This window comes from Notamacropus eugenii, chromosome 6 (assembly GCF_028372415.1).
Source record: "Notamacropus eugenii isolate mMacEug1 chromosome 6, mMacEug1.pri_v2, whole genome shotgun sequence".
Taxonomy (NCBI): domain Eukaryota; kingdom Metazoa; phylum Chordata; class Mammalia; order Diprotodontia; family Macropodidae; genus Notamacropus; species Notamacropus eugenii.
Window position 1 is genome coordinate 227,145,750 of NC_092877.1, and position 21,919 is coordinate 227,167,668.

At 37.2% G+C, this 21,919-nt stretch overlaps 1 protein-coding gene and 1 pseudogene across 1 annotated transcript in view; one reads left to right on the forward strand and one right to left on the reverse strand.

Annotated features, from left to right (window-relative positions):
* Positions 1-21,919, reverse strand: part of UBAC2 (UBA domain containing 2) — a 270,773-nt gene that overhangs the window by 31,412 nt on the left and 217,442 nt on the right. The window lies entirely within an intron of this gene.
* On the forward strand, positions 18,312-19,618 carry LOC140512724 (large ribosomal subunit protein uL4-like; annotated as a pseudogene).

Consider the following 21,919-nt stretch of genomic DNA (forward strand, 5'->3'; position numbering starts at 1 on the left):
GATAACTGGGTCCAGTTTTGAATCAAGAGATCAGACCGGATGGTATTTGGGAAACTACAGCATTTTTAATGATCTCAAGCTGGTCACTGCAGTTAAACCCTATTTTTAAAACATCAGTAATATCTTGATGAGGTTACAGAACTATGAATCTTGGAATACCACAATCTCTGAAGAATAAAAACTGCAGGTAATCCAACAGTCCATGGAAAAGTGTACGATTGGTGTAAACAGGCTTTGGCATGCCCTCAAGAAATGGCACAAAAGGCACCTTCAGGAACACCTGCCTTCTGATAGAAAGGTGAAGGACTCAGAATGCAGAATGAGGCATATATTTTTGGACATGGTCATTATGTGGTAGGCAGATACAGTAAGAGCAGCAGGTAATAATGGCAGCCTGAACACAAACATCTCCATGAAATATTAAGAGGAATAGAAGAAGGTCTCCTATGTATTGGCAGATCCTCTGAAAATTTTAGAAAAAGACACTGACAAAAATCCTACAGTAGGAGAAGATGGATTGGAATCTGTACCATGGATCCATTCAAGGAAGAAAGCAAGTGTTAAATTTGCTGTATTCTCAGCCCATGCAAGAGCACACATAAGTGGCCCAGGAGAGAGGGTATATCATGGGAAAATGGTCCATGACCAGTTTTAGACAATCTAAGGATAATTGAAAGTCAATTGTAGCACAGTTCCTTGCTTACTTTCTATCACCTCTGTAAGTTTTTTAAAAACCCAATATATTTATAGCTAGAAAAGAACAGACTAAAACAAATTAGGGGGAGCTTATCTTGGAATTAAATTGTCCAGGTATAATTTTTCTAAAAGCATGCCTTTAGAGAGTTGGTAACAGCCCCTTTAAATTTTATAATATAAAATCTTAACTACATTTATGATAGTAAGAAAATGCTTTAAAAGCAGAAAGTTTTATAAGTGCTAATTCTAAGATGTTTTTTGGCATTGTTCTCCTTTTTTGTAGGGTTTAATATGGACTTGCCATCTGTCTCCACAAACAGGAAACATTTCCTTCACTTTGTCTTTTTGAAATGCAATAACCACATATTAAAAAAATGGAAAAAGGAAACTGCTTGCATTTTAAACAGTGATCAACCAAAAAGCTTGTTTTGCATGTTTAATATACTTTTTAGGATTCTAAACAGTCATTTTACATGATGTCTCAAATAGACATGAAATTTTCTAATGAACTCTTGAAAAACATGCTATTTGAACTCCTTGAAAATAAAATTGAAAATAAAATTTCAAATTGAGAAGCATATAGTATGTGAACCACAAAGCTGACCAAAGAGAAGCTGATAAGGAACATGAAAAAGGTATACAGAAAATTTCAAAGGCTTTTTGAAGTCTAACACAGAATTTATAGTAAGCCAGCACATAGCATTTTGTCAACCAACCAACCAATCAACCAATGTTTACTGAACGCTTTTATGTGTCCAGTAGGTATTAAGGAGGAAACACGGAAGTATAAGATGTGACTCATGCCATGGAGAATTTATAACCTACCTCAGGGGCACAAGAGAAACAGAGAATATAAGATAGAGCATAATTAAGTACAAAACTTTGTAGTTAAAGTTTTAAATGCTACTGCAGCTGGAAGATGAGAGGAATCAATAGGGGCTGGGGTACCTGAGGGGAGCTTCATGGAGCAACTGAGACTTGACATGAGCTTTGAGGGTTGATGAGGATTTAGACAGCAGAGAAAAAAAGAGGAAGGCATTCTAGGAAGTGTGAAGAGTTTTAGCAAAAACAGGAAACTGAAAATAAGCATAGTATATGTTTATCACAGTTAGAAGGCAGATGACTGGAACAGAGAAGGTTTATGTAAGGGACCTGTGGGAAACAAGAATGGAAAGTGTGGCTTATTAGAAAAACCATTCAATCTGGAGTCAAAGGATCTGGATGTGAATTTTGGCTCTACCATTTACTAGCAAAGAAACCTCGAGCATAATTCATTTCTCTGAGCCTTGGTTTGTTCATCTGTAAAATGGGGAGAGCAATATCTGCCTTCCAGTGTTGTTATGAGGAAAACAATTTGTAAAACTTAAAAAGCTCTATAAATGTGAGAAATCACTGTGGTTTCACAGAGGACCATGACATCAGCGAGATGATGACATGACTTGCAACTGACTTTGATTTGAGTGAGGGAGAGCTGTGCAAAGTCACCAGTCTCACTTTCTCCTCTAGCGAAGAGGTCCTGTGGCCAGATATTGATCAGGATGACTGGAGATAGCCCAAGATGCAGGGGGTTCGGCCACGTCTCCCCTTCTGCAGTCAATAAACTCCATTGGCTTCCTATACCTCCAGAATAAATTGTAAGATTCCCTTTTTGACTTCACAACCTAGTCCCTTGTTACCTTTGCAATCTTCCAATCTTGTGCTTTCCTCCCCCTGCATACTCTATAATCCAACACTGGTCCTCTTCCTCTTCCTCAGGACACTGCATCTCCTGACTCCTCAGTCAGGACATTGCCCTCGTGATGTCACTGATACTCTGAGAATGAAGGATGAACAACAGGAACATTGTCCCTCCTGTCCTCTGCCACCCGGCTTCCCCAGCTTGCTTCAGATTCAGCTCAAATCCCCCCTTTTGTTGGGGTCCCAGCCCAGTCCTGTCCTACTGCCTTCCCTCTCAGATTCTCTTCCATTTTCACATCTCGTTTGTATACAGCTGTTTAATGTCTCCCCCACTAGAAAGTAGGAACCTTAAAAGCAAGGCTCACTTTTGTCCCTTTCTTTGTATCCCCAATGCTCAGCACAGTGTCTATAACTTAGCAAGTGCTTAATAAATGCTTGTTGATTAATTGTAGCTACTTCTTTCATGAGGTTGGGGGTTCTTAAATTGGGGTTTATAGATTCCCTAAGGGTTCTATGGATAGATTCCAGGGGATCTGTGTACTTGGACTGGAGAAAAAGTATTATTTTCACTAATCTCTAGCTAAAACTTAGCATTTCCTTGCATTATTTAAAAACATTATTCCAAGGAGGTGGTCAACAGGCTTCAGCAAACTGTGAGAAGGGTCCATGACACATAAGGCTTAAGAACTGCTGCATCAGGACAATGTCAGGAGTCTGCTAATTATTGAACTCTATCACCTGGACAAAGTAATGCCAGGCTACCAGATAATGCCAGATAACTGGTAAGCACAGTTAATAATAATAATAGTTAAAGGCCTACAAAGTGATTTACATGCTATCTCATTTGACATTCAAAACATCCCTGTAATTTGGCTGCTATTACTACTCCCATTTTACAAATGAGGAAACTGAGACAAAGAGGTTAAGGACTTGCTCAGCATCACACAGTTAGTAAGTATAAGAGGTAGAATTTGAATTCAAGTCTTCCTGACTCCAAATCCAACACTATCTACTGCATGAATCAGCTACCCCCAAAAGCAGTGGTCTCTAATTTTTTTTGGTTGTTCACCTATCAGTTAAAATTTTTAAGTATGCACTCGTTCATATATTACATACATGTATTGCTAATTAATAATTATCTTATGAGGTGATCTGAGGGAGAGAGGATGGGGGTAGAATTTTTCCACTGCTGAGTGCCTGCCCAGCAGCTGTGGAAATTTAGGGTGTAACTATCCTGAGAGGTGATGGTAGGTTCAGAGAGAGTACTAGGAGCTTGTATAGCAGAGTGAAGGGGTATAATGCTGGGGCATAAAGTCAGGTAAAGTTGTGCTGGAAGCCCCATGATTGGCTATCCATTGTGGTGAGGCTGCTCTACAGACTGCAAATGGTAGATTACACACCCCTTTGGGGTCAGGCCTAAGCCTACCCCTTCTCCTGGGGGAAGACTATGGCTTCTGTTTTGAAGACCACTGACTTGCAGAACCATGACCTTAGCTGTCTTCAGTGACAGATCCTATGGAACAAATAACAGGCAATTTGTTGTAGCATTCAGTGGTGACAGCAATCAGGGCACTGAGCAGTCAGAGTTGGAGCAATTAAAGAACTAAAGATTTCAATTTCAGCAGGTATGGAGGAGAGTGAGAGAACTCTTTTAGGAAGCTGACAAAATTGCTGGGTTTTTTTCAGAGGCAACCAAAAACTTATGTACTTAGCCAAATCAGGTTTGTTTCTCCATAAATGTACAGTAAAAGGGACTCTTTACTCCCAAACTTAACAGAGAGGATAAATTGTTCTTTAACAGAATGGAAGAAACAATCCAAGAGAAAAATATTCTGAAGACACCCTATCCCGCCTTATATCATACTCATGTGCATTATGTCACAGCTCTCTTTATTAAGCTACAGATTCTCCAAAGGGAAGGACGATTTTATTTTTTGTCTGTTTCACCAGTACAAGACATAATGGCCTTTCACAGAGTAGACACTTAGTAAATGTTGTCAAACGATCACTTTCTTCCAGAACTTGAAGGTTTGTCTTTAGGAAAAGGAATAAAAATTGTTTTAAGCATTTATTAAGTGCTTATGATGTGCTAGGCACTGTGCTAAGTGCTAGGGAATATAAATATAAGCAGAAAGAGAGTTGCTGCTCTCTAGAAGCTTGCATTCTAATGACAGAAGACACAGGGTTGTCGTCCTTCATCTTCGAAGAGGACCAAAATGACATCACCATGATAAAATGAAGTTTCAGTGTGTCCGACTGTGGCTGATCATACCAACATGAGCTCGGAATGATGTACCACAGGTGGGGCACAGATAGTCCGTGTGAATATTTGGGGTGAATATCCCAAATTTGCGCATCCTGTGTTTACTTTGTGCTGTCTCAACTCTGCTCTGCTCAAAGAGCACAGCACCCTTTCTGATGTGGGTACACCATGCTGAGCGGTCCTGTGCCAGTGTCTCCCATGTTGCACAGTCAAATCCAAAGTTCTTGAGAGAGACCTTGAGAGTGTCCTTCTATTATTTTTTCTGGCCACCATGTGATCATCTGCCCCGTACAAGTTCTCCATAAAATAGTCTTTTTCGCAAGTGTATATTTTGCATTCGAACAACATAGCCAGCCCATCAGAATTAGAACACACATAAAAGGGAGCTGAAAGGGGGGAAAGGCATGGAGAATGAAGGTGGCCTGTGTGGGGGCATGGCAAAGCAAGTTCTGTGGGGAGTAATGAGGGCATGTGCCCAAAGGGCTATCAAATGGAACATACCCTATGACCCAGCCAGGAAAAGGAAAAGGACCTATGTGTACAAAAATATTTATAACAGTTCTTTCAGTGGTGGCAATGAATTGGAAATTGAGGGAATGGTTGAACAGGTTGTGGCATATGATTGTGACAGAATACTACTGTACTATAAGAAATGACAAGCAGGACGCTTTCAGAAAAACAGGAGATTTACTTGAACTGATGAAAAGTGAAATAAGAACAAGAAAATATTGTGCACAGTAACAGCAATGCTGTATGATGATCAACTGTGAATGACTTAGCCATTCTCAGCAATACAAAGATCCAAGACAATATGAAGGACTTAAGGTGAAAAAAGCTATCTACCTGTAGAGAAAGAACTGATGGACTCTCAACGCAGACTGAAACATAATTGTTTTACTTTATTATATCTAGAGGGTTTTTTGGTCTGTATTTTCTTTTGCAACATGGCTAATATGGAAATGCTTTGCATGACTACACATGTATAACCTTTACCAAATTGCTTGCCCTCTCAAGGGAGGGTAGGGAAGGGAGAGATTGAGAGAATTTGGAACTCAAAATTAAAAAGAAAACCATATTATAAAATTTTTGTTTACATATAATTGAGAAAAAAATTTAAATAAAAGTAGTGAGTGTAGGCTAGAAGAGGAATGAAGACATGGTTGGCCTGGGAGGAACTAGTCAGTCAGAAGGAGAGGTCAGAGGGGCAGAGAGTACTTCCAATGTGAAGAGTACAAGGATAGAGTAGACTTCCAAGATTAAGAGGTTTTATGGCAGAGTAGACAAAGTCCTGCGGAGAGCAGTCTACTTAGGAATGAAGACTTGGTCCCGTACAACCAGAAACAGCAGGGATAAGTTAGGAGAAGTTAGAAGAAAGGAAGATTTGGGCTCAATCTAAGGAAACAATGAGAGGTGTCTCAAAAAAAACTTACAGTATGTAGTAAGTTATCCTTTGAAGGCTTCAAAAAGAAGTCTGATGAACACTTTTTAGCATGTAGACAAGGCTTTCTTTGCTTTAAGTAACTGGATTACCTGACCTCCAAAGTTTTGTCTAATTCACTTATGATTCTGGTGAGTGTTTAATAAACATATGTTCTAGTAAGGAATGAATGAAATCAGAAAGCACTATATAGATTCTTGAGCACACAAAAGCCCTGATAAAAACAATATTTCAGAAAGATTAAAATGATTGTCCTGAGCCATATCACATGAATAGGAAAAGTCAGATTTTTCTCTCTCTTTTTTTTTTTTCCCCAAAAAACAGCAATAGCAACTTAAGGTTAAACATTTCATTAAATATTGAGGTTGATAAGGTAAGGCTAATTGCTTCAACTTTTGTTCAGCTGTTTCAGTCATGTTTTGATTCAGGAGCCCATTTGGGGTTTTCTTGGCAAAGATACTGGAGTGATTTGCTATTTCCTTGTCCAGCTCATTTTACAGAGGAGGAAACTGAGGCAAACAGGGTTAAGTGACTTGCCCAGGGTCATACAGCTATTAAGTATCTGAGATCAGATTTTTAACTCAGAAAGATTCTATGTCAGATGCTCTATATACTATGCTACCTTTTGTTTACTTTTTAAAGTATTCCATGTGAAACCTGACTAGACATGGAGTTTTAAAAAACAAACAAAACTTCGAAACCAAATAGCATGAAATACAAAGATCAAAGTTCATTATGTGCCAAACTGTATGTACTACATGCCATAATGTGTAGAATTCCAAAGGCATCAGGCATTACAGTAGTAGTAGTAGTAGTAGTAGAAACACTTCCCTTTAAGGAAGTGGGGAGGTTGAACAAATGAATAATACACAACAGGATCAGAACAGAATCATGTAATTACACAGTGTTGAAAATCTTTAATGAATTGGTAGTTTTACCTATAAAATTATCCTAATGAAGTCTAAAACTTTTTAATTTAACCATTAATACTCCTCATGAAATAGAAACAAATTAATGCATTTCTGAACCGTCTGACTACTGGCTTCCATTTTGTCTGTAACAACATGAGAAAACAATCCCCAGACTGCTGCCAATATCCTATTTCCCCTTTTCTGTTTAATGTCACAATTTCATTTCTAGCATTGGGGGAGATTCCAACCATAGGTGCCAAGAGAGTAAAAAGCAAGCCCCAGACTTGTATAAATGAGACTGCTTCATACATATGTTTCTAAATGCCTCTAAAAAGAAATATATACTTCTTAAGAGAGTTACCTACTATGACTATAAAAGAAACCCCCCCCCCCAAACAAATTTTCTTAATTACAGAAAATCATTGTAAGAAAATTTTCTGACACAAAGGCAGATTGATGGAGCAAATTTTACAGGCCTTGTAATCAGTTCACAGAATCACAAAATGTTAGACTTTCAAAGGATCTTAGCATCATCTAAGGTTGGGACCTTTTCAGGGATGGGGGGTAGGAATTGATTAGGAAAACCCTTATCAAATGATTCTCCTCAGGCTGGTCCATGAAACTATGGAAGGCTATTGCCTTCCATAAAACTAGGTGTTAACCATCTGAAGTATGAAGAAACTTCTATACTCTGTACCCTTTTAAAAGACGTAAAGGAATTTTTTAGTTAAGCTTGATGGAAGCAGACTGTGGCTAGCCACTGGCTGGTTAAAGGAATGGCCGCACCTCTGATGGCTGCATAAAAAGAAAGATGCTCTCTGATAATTCAACTGAAGCAGGAGGCCGTATAAAGAGTGTGTGCCCCAGGTGTAAAAAGAGCCAGCTAAGAGAAAAAACAATCTAGCCTGAGAGCAGTCATTCTTTGTCTCTTGAGGAGCAGAGACTGGTGGTTCTCTTTCCTTTTCCTCTTACCTCTCAGTGCCCATATGCCATGAAGTCTTGCATCCTTGCCTAGTAAAGGACACCACACCCATAAGGAAACTGGTCAAGTCAGTCAGGGTACAAGGTCAAAGGAGTTTTGTTTGTAGAAAGAGTGTTAGCTCTGGCCATTGAGAGGTACAGACAAAGGAAATACAGCTGAGCAACTTGCCCAGAAGAGATGCTATGCAGAAGGGCAAACAGAATGAGGACAACTCTAAGATGGAAAAGGACACGGAGGCCCTTAAGTTCTACAGGGGTGAGCTAGCTAGGCCATTTTTGTCCCTTATGTGTTTGCCTCTCCAACAGGGTATGTGCCCACTCTTTCTGCTGACACAAGGTGTATTTATTAGAGAAGAGCTTATAGCTATTGCTTTTACATTTTACAATGCCATCTCCGTAAATGCCTTTGCTTTGAGCTAACTGTATCAACTGGCTGACTGTGGGAGCTTGAACTCACAAAGTATCCCAAACCTGAAGGTAGCTGCCCCCTGGGAATTGTGCTCATGAGTGTGACTGGGGGTGGAGAGTAAGCTTATAGGGAGTGCTGTTACCAGAAATAAGTTTCATATTCATAATCTAGACTTACCCCCTCATTTTACAGATAAAGGAATTGGGGCCATACAGGTTGCAATGGTTCGATCGGACTCAGGCTAGTCCCCTATTTGTTGCTGGGATGAAATGAGATCTCACACTTCATTCAACAATTAAAAAAAGGAAGTCTACTCAGCCCTAATCTACCACAAGGATATAGTAGCAGTTCAAAGATAAACATGGCCCCCTCACCTCCTTATGGAAAGCAGTCCGGTCAGCAAAGCAGGGTGTAGTGATTCCCATGGCTTCAAGATGTTGACTTCAACTCCATGTGGGTGGGTCTTTTAAGTCCTTAGGTGACCAGGACCTGGTCAGAGATTGCTCAGAGACCACCAGAAAGCTATCAGGGGATGTAGCATCTTGAACCTTAGTAGTCTGGGCCAATCAAGAACCAAGGAAAGCTTTGTTGCCATTAAAGGCAGGGGGGGAGGGGGAACCAGCCTAATTCACATGCCAAGAGAGAGGGGAACCATTGGTGCTCTCCTACTGAATTTTTTCTAAGGTCAAAGGTCAGTCTGCTTGCTCAAGTTTGTTGCACATAGTGTTATGCTATCAGGGTCTCATCTGTACTGACCTTTGGGGTGAACTTCCTAAATTCTAAGGTTCTCACAGATGTTCTAGAGGAGAAGACAGATAAAAATCACTGACTGAGAAGCCTACAGCCTCCCTTGTGAGAGGGCAGGGTGAGTAGATGTGGGGAGTCTTCTCCTTACTGAGAATGGTTAACCTGCAGGACCACACAGATGAACTGTGCTTGATGCAAGATGGTTTTGGAAATGTCTATTAAAAACTCTACCAAGTTAAGAATTATGTCTCCAACCTCATTCTTGTTTTCTAATGATAACAACAGATTAATAAAATCTCATGAAACTAGCTCATATTCACCTTTCCCATGGGAAAAAAAATGAACAGAAAAAAACAGAACAAAATAACTTTCTCAAGGTCACTCAATGAGTTATTCTAAGAGTGGGAATAGAACTTGATCCTATCTTCCAGTTCTGAGCTTTGTCAAAAAGGTCAGTATTATATAGTACAAAAGCAAGGAAGCATAACAGTAATTTCTGAACGAAGGGACTTATTAAGATAAAAAACTTAGTTTATATATCTTCATTTCACTTGCAAAGAGAGAGTTTTTCAGTCAGTTCCCTTTTAATGTGCAGATTTTTATCAACTAAACATTTGTAATTTGTTCCACATCTGGAATCTATATAATTACTTACTGAGATAAAGAAAGACTGTCATAAAAGACTTAACGTTACCTGTTCAGATCACTCTGTTGATAAGACAGTTTAATCAACTTGAAAGAAAAGTTTAAAAATAAAATTGAACTACAAAGCTACAGAGAGCACCTAAAAAGGAAAGTTGTGGGGGGGTGTACAAGGCTGTCTTTAAGGGTATTTTGGTAAGGTTAGGCATGGGACAATTGAAGCTGGATCCTCCTAGGAGTCTGCACTACGTTGGTTGCACAGGACTGGTTCTTCCATGTAGTGGTAATCCATGGCTCACTGTAAACCATTAGAGTCCAAACAATGACCAAGTGAGGCTTGGGCTGAGACCTATTGTTGACCAATCAATGAGGGCCAGAGTGATTTGGATTTAAAGTATGATCCTTAAAAGAAATATAGCTCTTAAACCTCAAGATATTTTACAAAGTTTCAGTGATCAAAATTTATATTCCAAGGGTAAGATTCCCTATGTAGACAGAGGGAGAGGAGGGACGGAAGAGAGAAGGGAGGAAGGAAGTTAGGAGGGAAGGAAGGAAGGTAGGAAGAAAAGAAGAAAGGAAGGAAAGAAGGAAGGAAGGAAGGAAGGGACAGAGGGAGGGAGGGAGGGAGGAAGAAGAAGGAAGAAAGGAAGTAGCTAAGTTGCCCAACTGGAACTGACCACTTGGATCCCCAATGGGTCCTTCATTCTCCAAGAGGACCATGACATCAGGAAGGTGATGTCATCACTTGCAAGTGAATTGGTTTTAAGTGAGAGATTATTCATTTGCAAACATAAATACTCGCAAATGGCTGATAATTTAGCTTGTTGAAGACGTGTTAGCTTATCATTCCTCTCTTCTGTTAGAAAGCCACTCACCTATCCATCCATTCATCTTCTGTGTCACACAAACTTTTAGTCCTGAAGGCATTTGTTAGTCTTATCTGACCTTTCATCTATACTATAATTTCTTGCCTAGCCTATTATAAAATTCCCCTTTCTGCTTCTTGCTTCTAGTCTATCCCCTGTCCAATCCAAATCAATTTTCTCCAGAAGTCTTCCTAATGCAGCTACATAAAAAACCTTCTGAAATTATCCAATTAATGTTCAACAAAGTTTAAACTCTTAACTCTAACATTCACGGTCTTCCACAATCAGTCTTAACCTATCTCGCTCTCTTTCAGGTGGTCTCTATTGCAGCCATAATGAATGACTTTCCATTTCCCATCCTCATCCTGCTCTCTTTCTCTAATAAACCTTGGTGTACAGGCCTTGCTTGTAAAAACCTTTTTTTTTTTTTTCCAATTGATCATTCTCTTACTTTTCTTTCAAGACAAATGCTATCTCCTGTGTTAAACATTCTTTGACCCATCAGGTAAAAGTTATCTCTTCCTCCTTAAATTTCTATTATATTGTGATGATTCATAATCAGAAAAGCAAACAGGGCTATATATTGTTCTAGGTTCCAGAGTAGGGCTATAGCTTTTTCAATTTTGATAGTTATAACAGAAGAGAAGCAAACTAAATTAAAAAGAACAACTTGTTGTTCTTTCAGCTACAGACGGAAAAAAAGAGTAAACAGAAGATTTATACAGTGTCCCAAAAGTCTTAGTGCAGTTTTAAGCATTAGGTGTAAAACTGTGCTAAAAGTTTTAGGGGTAAATAGCATTCTGAAAACTCCCACTTTGGAAACATGGTAAACGGCCAAATAGGAAAAGATAAAAATAACAGACTTGGCTTTTCTATATTTCAGCAAGGACACACTGCTACATTAGCAATATCCTATATTAGGATATCTTAACCAACCTCAGATTGCTCTCTTTCATTCTGTTAATCGTTAGATTTATAAATTGTACCTTTTTTTTAAAAACATATTTTCTCAATCTTCCTGAAGACTGGCAAACATTTTTTGTTCAAGTTTGTATTAAATTAACTCTTCACTGTGGGGACTTTTAAAAATCATCTTTCTGGCTCTGCTGTCTATAGAGACACTTCATTTGCAAAGTTAAAAAATACTTGCACATGGCTGAATTGTTAGGATAAACTAGTTTAGTGAAGACATGTTAATTTAATTCTCTTTTTAGAGGCTGGAAACTTTTTATTTGTTCATTCATTCAATAAAAATTTATGGACTACTTTGTGCAAGGGAATAGTGATGTTATAAAAGAAGGAAATATTATTAGCTGAATGAATACATTTGGTTGTGATCTCCTGTGCCAAATGTTATTCCTTATGTTGACATACAAGTGTTGGTCTTAGAGTCAGAAGACCTAAGACATTTATTCAACCTTAAGGTGATTTAGAAATTAGTAAAAGGTGTAAAGATCCAGCTCTGAGTTGCCATAGCCGTCCATCACTACTATCACTAGGCAAGTCACTTAAGTTTCCAAGTTACTGCTGTCTCTATCAATAAAATGGAGATAATACTTGTCACCTTCTGTTTCACACAACTGCTTGTGCTACATAAATGTGGAATTGTTATAGTTTTTGTTGTTGTTGTGTTCATCCTTCAATGCTGAAGAGGACCACACCATCAGAGAAATGATGATGTGACTTGCACTGGACTTTGTTTTGAGTGTGTTTTTTAGTGAGACAGTGAATATATTTCCTACCTTTAAAAGCAAGATTTTCTTTCATTGCATAGGTCTCTGGAGCAGTATGGAGTGAGAGAGACATCCTCACAACTCCATCCTCCTATTTAGATTACACATTCCCTGGGGCCAAGAGCTGTATTTTTTTCTATGCCCCAGAGCTTAGCACATAGTATGAGTTTAAAAAATATGCATGCAATGTGGTAGAGAGGAAAAAGCAGTTATCAGTTTTGGAGTCAGGGACCAAGGACAATTTTTTTAATGTCTATGAAGCCCCACTTGACTTGTAATGGTGTTGGTGGGAGGCTACACTTTCCACTAATTTCTAAATCACCTTAATTAATAATGCCAGTTAGTCTTGGTAGTATCTGACATTGTTTACCACTACCCCACCTTAAAATTCTCATCTCCTTTGGCTTTCCCACGTTACACTAACGTTACACTAACCAGGTTCTTGTCATTCTTCTCTGATTGGCATCATTGGAAGGGAAGAAGGGAAAGGGAAGAGAATGCACATTTAGTGCCTACTATGTGCCAGGTGCTGTGCTAAGCATTTTTTTTAAACAAACATTACCTCATTTTTCCTCATAATAACCCTGGGAGGTAGGTGCTGCTATTATCTCTATTCTATGGCTGATGAAACTGACGCAAACACAAGTAAGTGACTTGCCCAGGGTCACACAGCTAGTAAGTCTCTGAAGCTGGATTGTAACTCAGGTCTTCCAGACTCCAGCCTGGTACTCAATCCACTGCATCATCAGGGGCCTCTGAGGGAATTGTAGGATGAAAATGGAAGAACAACAAATAGAAAAATGGAAAAGATCTGACAAGATTTTTATAACAAACTGTTCTCACCATCAAGGGAAGGAGAGTCCAAAGACACTTGGACTTTGACATCACAGTCCTGGTTTTGCTTACAGAGGAGGTAGAAAAGGCACTAAAGAGAACAAAGATAGGAAAAGCAGCCAGATTAGACCAGTCGACATTAAAGAGATTTGTGTAGAAGGTTACACAATTGTGAGGACATTGAGAGTATCTGAAGAGGGAATGTACCAAAGGAAAGATACAGGAAAAAACTTAAACCATGTGCATTACTATTCTATGGAAATTTTATAAGAATCATTTATTCACAGATAAAAGATATTCTCAATGAAATGTTAGTAAGAAATAGACAAGCTTTGCAAGGAATATTCTATAGCTGACCACATCTTTAACATTACACAACTGACTGAAAGATATAAAACATAAAATTCCACTGTACATATTGTTTGCTGGTTATAAAATAGAATTTGATTTGGCAAAGCCGAATGGTAATTCTTTGAAAGATATTAATAGTAAAAATAACCTTCTTCAATGATCCTCTGATTATAAACATTAACAAGGAATATAACAGGGACACATATGCTCAGCAAAGGTGTGCACCAATGTAAAGGAGGAAATCCAAAATGGAGAACCAGCTGAATAAGACTCTCCTATGCACGGTGAGTTCTTTTCATATGTTCCTGTTTGTAGGTGACATTATGCTCAATGCATCAAGCCCTGAAACATTTGCAGCTTCCTGGAAGAGATATGTAGCAACTCAAAACTTTGGCTTAATCACCTACACAGGAAAAATCAAAAGAATAAAGACTGTCCCAGATTATCACATGTAGTTAGACAAGAACTTTATAGAGCTTGTTATAAATATCATGGCAGAGGCATGCAATAACTTATAGAGCTTTTGTGGATATACACAAACATGTGTACACACATACACTTAGACACATTATCTTGCATCAGCATACACACACACACACACACACACACACACACACACACACACACACACATATACAGGAATCACCCAACACATGGATAATATGTTGGGGCCAAAGTTAAATAGGAGGAGAGTAGCTGAATTAGGAAGACTGCATATTCAGGAAATTGCATATTGAGTTTTTTTATGATCACAAACTTCTCCCAGAAACCAAGATACATATTTTTACTTTTTAATTCTGAATCTGACAAACAACAACAAAGTATGTTTTCATATAGAAAAAAGAATGTATATGAAACTGTGAATTTCAGTTACATAGTTATATACTTTATGTATAATTAAATTTATACATATTTATATATAATTTATATATATAAAGTTATATACTTTTAAAATGTTTATTTATTTTTAGTTTTCAACATCCATTTCCACAAAATTTAGAGTTCCAAATTTTCTCCCCATGTCTCCCCTCCCCCACCCCGTAACACTGTGTATTCAGATTACCCCTCCCCGCAATCTGCTCTCCCTTCTATCACACCCTTCCCTTCCCTTATCCCCATTTTCTGTCTTTTCTTGTAGGGCAAGATAGATTTCTATACCCCATTACTTATATTTCTTACTACTCAGATGCATGCAAAAACAATTCTCATCATCCCTAAAACTTTGAGTTCCAACTTCTCTCCCTCCTTCCCTCCCTACTCATCCCCACTGAGAAGGTGGGCAATTCAATATAGGGTATACATGTGTAGTTATGCAAAAGACTTCCATAAAAGTCATGTTGTGAAAGACTAACTATATTTAGTTATCCTATCCTGCCCCCATTAATTCTATGCTCTCATTTGACCTTGTTCCTCCCCAAAAGTGTTTACTTCTAATTACCCCCTCCTCTCATTTGCCCTCCCTTTTATCATCTGCCCCACACCCTACTTATCCTTTTCTCCCCTACTTTCCTGTAGTATAAGACAGATTTTCATACCAAATTGAGTGAGCATGTTATTCCCTCCTTAAGCCAAATGTGAAGAGAGTAAGCTTCCCTTTTTCCCTCTTACCTCCTCCCTTTTCTCCTCCATTGAAAAAGCTTTTTCTTGCCTCTTCTATGAGAGATAACCTGCCCCATTTTCCCTTTCTCCTCCCAATATATTTCTCACTCACCCCTTAATTTTGTTTTTATAGATATGATCCCTTCCTATTCAACTCACCCTGTGCCCTGTGCCCTGTGTGTGTGTGTGTGTAATCCCACCAACTACCCAAATACTGAGAAAAGTTTCAAGAGTTACAGATATGATCTTTCCATGTAGGAATGTAAACAGTTCAACTTTAGTTAAGTCCCTTATGATTTCTCTTTCCTCTTTACCTTTTCATGCTTCTTTTGATTCCTGTGTTTGAAAGTCAGATTTTCTATTCAGCTCTGGTCTTTTCATTGAGAATGCTTGAAAGTCCTCTATTTCATTGAAAGACCATTTTTTCTCCTGAAGAATTATATTCAGTTTTGCTGGGTGGGTGATTCTTGGTTTTAGTCCGAGTTCTTTTGACTTCTGGAATATCCTATTCCATGCCCTTCTATCCCTTAATGTAGAAACTGCTAGATCTTGTGTTATCCTGATTGTATTTCCACAACACTCAAATTATTTCTTTCCAGCTACTTGCAATATTTTCTCCTTGACATGGGAACTCTGGAATTTGGCTACAATATTCCTAAGAGTTTTTCTTTTGGAATCTCTTTCAGGAGATGATCAGTGGATTCTTTCAATATTTTTTTTACTCTCTGGTTCTAGAATATCAGGGCAATTTTCCTTAATAACTTCATGAAAGATGATGTCTAGGCTCTTTTGTTTTTTTTTAAAATCATGGTTGTCAGGTATTCCCATAATTTTTAAATTGTCTCTCCTGGATCTATTTTCCAGGTCAGTTGTTTTTCCAATGAGATATCTCACATTGTCTTCTATTTTCTCCTTCTTTGATTTTGTTTTGTAACTTCTTGGTTTCTCAAAATCATTAGCTTTCATCTGCTCCATCTTAATTTTTAAAGAATTATTTTCTTCAGTGAGCTTTTGAACCTCCTTTTCCATTTGACTAATTCTGCCTTTTAAAGTATTCTTCTCCTCATTGGCTTTTTGGACCTCTTTTTTAAAAAAAAAAGTATATAAAATTCAATACATTAATTTCTGACTTATTCTCTAAATTTCAGTTGTTTTCTTCTGTGTACTTTACAAGAATGCTTCAGTAATTCTTTTTTCTTTTCTTCTTAGCTTGGTCTCATTATTGCTAACTTCTACATTCATCTGTCTATGAATTTTGCTACCTAATCTATTCCATGTATCAACTCTTCTATTTATTGTAGCCAGTACCACATAGCATTGATGATTACTGCTTTGTAGTATGATTTGTGATCCCATTTTTTTTCATTATCTCCCTTAATACTGATCTTTCTTCTTCAAGACGAATTTTTAAAAATTTTCTCTTCTAGTCTTATAAAGGCAGTTAAACTAGTGTGGTAGATTAAACACTGGATCTGGAGTCAGAAAAACCTGAATTCAAATAAAGCCTTAGACATTTACTAGCAATGTGACCTTGGGCAAACTATTTAACCTGCTTGCCTCAGTTTCCTCAACAGTAAAATGGGGATAATAATCATACATACATCTGAGGGCTGTTGTAAGGATCAAATACAGAAATATTTGTAAAGCATTTATAGTACTACTCTTGTCACAAATGATACAGAAGTGATAGCTATAATAATAATTATTAAATCTTTGGTAGGTTAATTAGTATGGCACTGAATAAAAAAATGGAGATTTATATTAACTTATTTTATATTATATATAATAAATAAATGTATAAAAATAATTTTGTTATATTTATATTTATTATATTTTCATTATATTGGCACAGTCCAATCATGGGCAATAAACATCCAATCATTTACGCATGCCTTTATTTCTGTAAGAAATATTTTATAGTTGTACTCATATAGTCCTTCTGCATGTATTGGCAGATAGACTACCAAATATTTTGCATCTGGCATGGTTTCTTTAAATAAAATTTCTTTCTCTCCCTACCTGCTATGTTGTGTTGGTAATGTACAAAAAGCCAATAATTTCTATGGGTTTATTTTAAATCCAGTAGCTAAAGCTACTGTTCCAACTAATTTTTACTTGATTTTATAGAGTTCTCAAAGTAGAAATTAACATTTGCAAAAAGTGATAATTTTGTTTCTTTGTCCAAACTTTTACATTAATTTCTGTTTTCTTGTTACAGGTGGCATTTCTAGGACTATGTCAAATGATAGAGGCAAGAATGGAAATCTGTGCTTTACCTCTGATCTTGTTTGAAAGGCTCCAAGTAAAGTTCCATTGCATGGAGTATCAGCTCTTGGTTTTAGAAAGATACTATTTATCATGTTAGGGAAAGGACCATTTTTTCCTCTTGCTTTTTAGTATTTGTTGAAATTTTTTTCTGTATCTTTTGATATATACTCATGCTTTGTTGTCCTATTGTTTCTATTATGTTTATTGTTTTACCTAATACTGAATCAACCTTTCATTTGTAACACAAATCTATTCTGGTGAGAGGTGTAATTTTTCTTTAGTATGTTGTCATAATATTTTAATATTATTTTATTCAATATTTTTACATTAATACTCATAAGAAATATTTATGTATTTTTCTTTGTTTTGTCTGTTTCTTCCTCTTTCTGTAAAAAACTTAAGTAACAATAGAATTAGTTCTGTGAGTATTTGATAGAATTCATCTTCAAGTATATCTATTCTTAGATTTTTTTCTTTGGGTGTTAATTTAGACATACTCAATTTATTTTTCTTAGATTAAGATAAAGTTTCTATTTTTCTCTTCATCTGGATGTTTTATATGAAATATTCATCCATTTTAATTTACCTTAAAATGATAAGTAATATTTATCTAAAATGACCATTAGCAAGCATTATCTGAATTGGGGATAAGTTAGGAACCTTCCCAGTACAATCTGTGGTGAAATAAGGATGTCTGCCATCACCTCTATTATTTAATATAGTACTAAAAATGTTAGCTATATCAATAAGAGGAGAAAAAGAGAGTAAAGGAATTAGAATAAGGCAATGAGGAAAGAAAACTATCACTCTTTGCAGATGATATGAAGTTTTACTTAGAAAATCCTACAGATCTTTTTCTGCAGGAGCCATCAGGCAGAGAGGAGCATGGCTCTTACTCTCTGGTACCCGCCATGGCTTGTATACGTCCCTTGACATCTGTGTACTCCGAAAAGGGAGAAGTATCTGGCAAAAATGTTACCTTGCCTGCTGTCTTTAAGGCTCCTACTCGTCCAGATATTGTGAATTTTGTTCATACCAACTTAAGAAAAAATAACCAGCAACCTTATGCTGTCAGTGAATTAGCAGGTCATCAAACCAGTGCTGAGTCTTGGGGCACTGGCAGAGCTGTTGCTCGAATTCCTCGTGTTCGGGGATGGGGGTACTCACCGCTCTGGCCAGGGTGCTTTTGGAAATATGTGCCAAGGTGTCGCATGTTTGCTCCTACCAAGACTTGGCGCCATTGGCATCGAAGAGTGAATACAACACAAAAACGTTATGCCATCTGCTCTGCGCTGGCAGCCTCTGCCCTCCTGGCACTGGTCATGTCAAAAGGTCATCGAACTGAAGAAGTCCCAGAACTTCCTCTAGTGGTTGAAGATAAAGTTGAGGGGTATAAGAAGACCAAGGAAGCAGTTTTGCTGCTTAAGAAGCTGAAGGCATGGAATGACATCAAAAAGGTCTATGCCTCTCAGCATATGAGAGCTGGTAAGGGTAAAATGAGAAACCGTCATCGAATCCAGCATCGGGGACCTTGTATCATCTCTAATGAAGACAATGGCATTATCAAGGCCTTCAGAAACATTCCTGGTATCATTCTACTTAATGTGAGTAAACTGAATCTTTTGAGACTTGCTCCTGGTGGGCATGTGGGGCGTTTCTGTATGACCTATATGGTACATGGCGAAGACCTGCTATTCTGAAGAGTCACTACAATCTTCCCATGCACAAGATGACCAACACAGACCTTACCAGGATTCTGAAAAGCCCAGAGATCCGGAGGGCCCTCTGTGCACCACGCAAAAAGATTCATAGATGAGTACTCAAGAAGAACCCATTGAAGAACTTGAGAATCATGGTGAAACTGAACCTGTATGCCAAGACAATGTGCTGGAATACAATTCTGCGCTGGAACACAATTCTGCGCCAGGCCAAGAACCGGAGAATCAGAGAAAATAAAAGAGCTGCGGCACCAAAGAAGATTATGGAAGCAAAGAAAGCAGTAGAGAAGAAGAAGAAGAAGCTTGTGAGTAATAAGAAGGTTGTAGGAGCAAAGAAGGTTCCAGGACAGAAGAAACCAGCAGAAAAGAAGCCTCCAGCGGTCAAGAAGCCTGTGGAAAAGAAACCTGCAGCTGAAAAGAAGTCTGGTGCACAAAAAACCCCTGCAGTTGAAAAGAAGCCTGCAGCATAAACTCACCATATCAGTTTATCCATTGGGCCACAATCCATTATGTCAATATTGTGAATTTCTAAAGAATAAATATTCAAAGTGGCTTTGGAAAAAAAAATCCTACAGAATCACCTAAAAACTACGTGAAATTATTAACAACTTTAGTAAAACTGCAGGATACAAAATAAACCCCACATAAATCATCAGCATCTCTATATATTACCAACATAGTCCAGGAGCAAGAGATAGAAAGAGAAATTTCATTTAAAATAACTATAAACAACATAATCTACTTGGAAGTCTATCTAACAATACAAACCCAGGAACTATATGAACACAATTATAAAACACTTTTCACACAAATAAAGTCACATCTAAACAACTGGAAAAATATTAACTGCTCATGGGTAGGCTGAGCTAACGTAACAAAAATGACAATTCTACCTAAAAATTAATCTATTTATTCAGTCCCATACCTATCAAATTATCAATAGATTATTTTATAAACCTAGAAAAAATAACAAAATTCATCTGGAAGAACAAAAGCTCAAGGATATGAAGGGAATCAATGAAAAAAATATGAAAGAAGGTGGTCTACCTGTCCCAGATCTCATATAAAGCAGTAATTATCAAAACAATCTGGTCCTGGTTAAGAAAAAGAGTGGTAGATCAGTGGAAGGTACAAATTACATTATAAAATGACCACAGTAATCTAGTATATGAAAAACCCAAAGATCTAAGCTTTTGAAACAAAAACTCATTATTTCACAAAAACTGCTGGGAAAACTGGAAAACAGAATAGCAGAAACTAGTTATAGACCAACACTTCACACCATATACCAAGATAAGGTCAAAATGGGTACATGATTTACATATAAAGGGGGATACTATAAGGAAATTAAGAAAGCATGGAATAGTTTATCTGTCAGATTTATGGATAAGGGAAGAATTTAGGACCAAAGAAGATACAGAGAGCATTATAAAATGTAAAATATTTATGATTATGTAAAATTAAAAAGTTTTTGTACAAACAAAACCAAATGCAACCAAAATTATAAGGAAAGCAGAAAACTGGGAAAAATATTTTTCACAACAAATATTTCTGATAAAGGCCTCATTTCTCAAATATATAGAGAACTAAGTCAAAGTAACAAAAATAGTCATTCCCCAATTGATAAATGGTCAAAGGATATGAATAGGCAGTTTTCAGACAAAGAAATCAAAGCTATCTATAGTCATATGAATAAATGCTCTAAATCACTACTGATTAGAGAAATGTAAATCAAACAACTCTGAGGTAAACCTCACACCTATCAGAGTGGCCAACATGACAGAAAAGGAAAATGTTGAATGTTGGAGGGAATGTAGAAAAACTGGGACACTAAAGCATAGTTGGTAGAGTTGTGATTCTACCATTCTGAAGAGCAATTTGGAACTATGGCCAAAGGGCTATAAAATTATGCATACCCTTTGATCCAGCAATATCACTCTTAGGTCGATATCCCAAAGACATCCAAAAAAAGGGAAAGGATGCTATTTGTACAAAGTTTTTACATTGGCTCTTTTTGTGGTGGCTAAAAACTGGAAATCAAAGCAATACTCATCAAATACGGAATGGGAGAATATTATTACGTTATAAGAAATGACAAGCAGGATGATTTCAGAAAAACCTGCAAAGATTTACATGAATTGATGCATAGCACAGTGAACAGAACCAGGACAATGTTATACACAGTAAAAGCAAAATTGTTCGACGAACAAGTGTGAATGACAGCTATTCTCAGCAATTTAATGATCCAAGACAATCCCAAAGGACTACTGATGAAGCATGCTATTCACCTCCAGAGAAAGACCTGATATTGATTGAACACAAATTGAAGCGTACTATTTTTCACTCTTTCTTTCATTTTCTCCCCCTCTAATTTGAGTCTTCTTATACAAAATGACTAATAGGGAAATATTTTACATAATTCCACATGTATAACCTATATCTGATTGCCTGCCATTTTCAAGGACAGGGGAGGGAAGGGAGAGGGAGAATAGAATTCGGAACGCAAAACTTTAAAAAATGTTTAAAAAAATTACAAAAAATATTCATCCATTTAAATTAATGTTATCAGTTTTGTTAAATTATTGCGCAAAATACTGACCAACAATTTCCTTTATTTTCTTCCATATACTATGAATTTTCCTTTTTCCTTTTTTATTTTGGTGATGTTAAAAAAATCAGATTAGTTAACAGTTTATCTGTTTTATTACTTGAAAAAAAACCAGTTCCTAGCTTTATCCATTCAAATGTGCTTTTTTTTTTTTTTTGCTCCTTTCAATTTTGTTAAT